This window comes from Thermobia domestica, chromosome 9 (assembly GCF_964235325.1).
Source record: "Thermobia domestica chromosome 9, izTheDome1.hap1.1, whole genome shotgun sequence".
NCBI lineage: Eukaryota > Metazoa > Arthropoda > Insecta > Zygentoma > Lepismatidae > Thermobia > Thermobia domestica.
This window is the reverse complement of record NC_137462.1, coordinates 110,368,111-110,370,786: the sequence shown is the minus strand read 5'-3', so window position 1 is coordinate 110,370,786 and position 2,676 is coordinate 110,368,111. Positions and strand designations below refer to the sequence as shown.

At 38.9% G+C, this 2,676-nt stretch overlaps 1 non-coding gene across 1 annotated transcript; it reads left to right on the top strand.

Moving 5' to 3' along the window:
• Positions 1-2,047: 2,047 nt before the first annotated feature.
• Positions 2,048-2,119, top strand: TRNAE-UUC (transfer RNA glutamic acid (anticodon UUC)). Its single transcript has one exon. It is a non-coding gene; the product is annotated as a tRNA-Glu (tRNA).
• Positions 2,120-2,676: the final 557 nt, after the last annotated feature.

Here is a 2,676-nt window from a genome sequence, read left to right as displayed (position 1 = left end):
AATATAATAGACTTCGGCCAGCTGGGGACCTCGCCCCAGACCCTCTCACTCCTATTTCAGCCTTTGCTTTCGTTCTTCGCACGGCAAGAATACGTATTATTATTTTTATTTTGGCGAAAAATTTAAGCTCTTTTCCCTCTTAGAGTACGCATTTCAATCAAAGTGAACTGATATAAACCCATGTCAGCCTAATTTCTGACTGTGTTTAAAAAATCATTTTAAGTGGTTCACTAGTTTCCCTCTCATTGAGTCGGCATCTAACCTACCGGTGGTATGAATTATAATGGATTGCTTTGTTCCCGAGTACATGTATATCAGTGTTGCCATTACTAAAAATCCAATCTTTGTATGATAGTGACAACCTCGAAGTCATTTTTATGTATCGATAAAAAAAATGGTAATTTCTCCTTCTCCCGATAAAAACGGAATTTACAGAAACGTTGTGACATATGCCCATTTGTTTCGAGTAAAGGGTTTATAAAGTATGCAAAGATTCATATTCCTAAAGTGTCGTATTTTTATACAAAAAATAAACAAAACACTGGACTCAGATAAAAGGTATGACTGAATGGTTCACATCCACCTTTGACAGAGGAAGATATCCACTATAAATCCTCTATTAAACCATCCATCAACCACTCGCAAATACGATAGCGGTATTTACAACTAACAGGGCAGCAGGGGCGGATCCAGGACGGATTTCTCGGGGAGCGGTGGGTTGTAGTACTGCTACTTAGAGCTACTTTTAAGAGCTCCAAACTCTGGGATGGGTTCTATTTATATATAAAATAAGAAAGGTTCCTCGATCCGCCCCTGGAGGGCAGAGAGAGAATATGAAAATGAACGGCGGTGAAATGAATGTAGAATTAAGCTGCCCTCTTAGCCCCACCTCCTTTCCGACGATGACGGCCCGCTAAATAAATGGGATTCCTTTGCCGAGTTCAACGTCCCACGATTTACGGAAGTAGAGAAGATAAGTGTTGAATTCAGGCATGTTCAAGAGGGGACTGAGCCCCCCCTAAAATATCTATGAGCTCACCTATATCTACATACATATCTTGAAATATTTGCTTTTTTCTGTTTAATTTTGTCGGAAATAAAAGTCTTAAATGCAAAAATTTTTGCTTTTGTTTAAAAGAAAAATTAGTTTCTTCCTATGCCCAATCAAAATTGTTCTAATTAACAAACCTAGTTCTCGTACAAAGTCCAAGTTAAATAACAACTGAGAAATTAGATACAGACGCATACAAACGCTTTACAACGTTACTTAAGTGAAAATGGAAATATGTTGGTTATTGCAATCGACCAGACAATAACAAGTCGTAAGTTTTGTTGAAAACAGTTTTATGCTGCTCTAGTGCAATCTAAAACAGAGCTTCCCCCCCTTAAATTTTTATTGCTCCCGCTTGTACAGAAGTCTGAATTCAACACTGGAGAAGATGATAATGAGATGAATGACATTGGTGGGACGAAGAAAGTGGAAAAAATAGGAAAACACCCAGGAAAACCACGCGCCAGTGTTTGTCGAGCACAAAGCCCATTTGCCGGGAGCTAGATCGAACCAGAGACTCCACCCAACATAGGTAAGTGCTCTATTACTAAGGTAACGCAGTAGTATTTGTTAGGCAGAATGTTAATAGTTGAATAATTCCACATATGAATGGCCTTAAACTATTGAAATTAATAACAGCAAAAAACCTCAAGTAATTGATAACGTTTACATTGTTCAAATAACTTCGACTAATCGGAAAAATAGCAATATTAAAATAACGCATATTCAAATAAATTGAAGCAATAGTGATATTTATGTAAGCGGACTAAGTTATTCGTTCTTTGTGGCGATATGTAGTTCTTGTGCGTGTTGGATAGAATAATACACTTTTCTTCATTCTCTCACTTAAAAAAAAAAAAAAATCTCAAGATGCACATACACAAACATATACTCTCGCCCTCACACACACACACATACACACACATACACATACACACACGCACGCGCAAAACATACTTTCCGTAAGTGCCACTCACCATTATCAGCTACTTGTCATCCCATGTGGTCTAGTGGCTAGGATACCTGGCTTTCACCCAGGAGGCCCGGGTTCGATTCCCGGCATGGGAATTTTTTTCCTTTTTTATTAAACAGTAACTATGAATAAGCTAGCCGACTTCCTTGTCTACTTTTCCAGTACCCTCTATGGCAGCGATAACATGAGAAGACTTTCATTTAAGTATGCTGGGCGTTTACACAATAATCTTAAAAAAAAAAAAAAAAAACTTTGCAGAACAATAAAGTGTGATTACAATTTATGGATAAAAATTATATAAGGTCATTTTTGTTTTAAAGTGGAAGTTATGTTGTACGAGGGTCACTACGAAAGTTTTGAGATACGCATTGTTGTGGCACAGTATTTGAATTCCACCAATCGCGTTCGGTAGTGGTATCCAGAGCGAAGAAGCGAAGCTAGTTTCAACTCGCCTCGCTTATCGGCGTGGCCATATCGCCTTCACTTGTTTGTTGATGTGAGCAGTATTCGGCTGTCTAGAATGGAGCTCGAAAGGGAACATTTTCGGGCAATGATCCTTTACGATTTCAAAAGTGGTTTGAACGAGACACAAAGCCTTGACCAGAGATGTTCACCCTCGCGAGGGTGGCCCTCTCGAGGGCATCCTCACCCT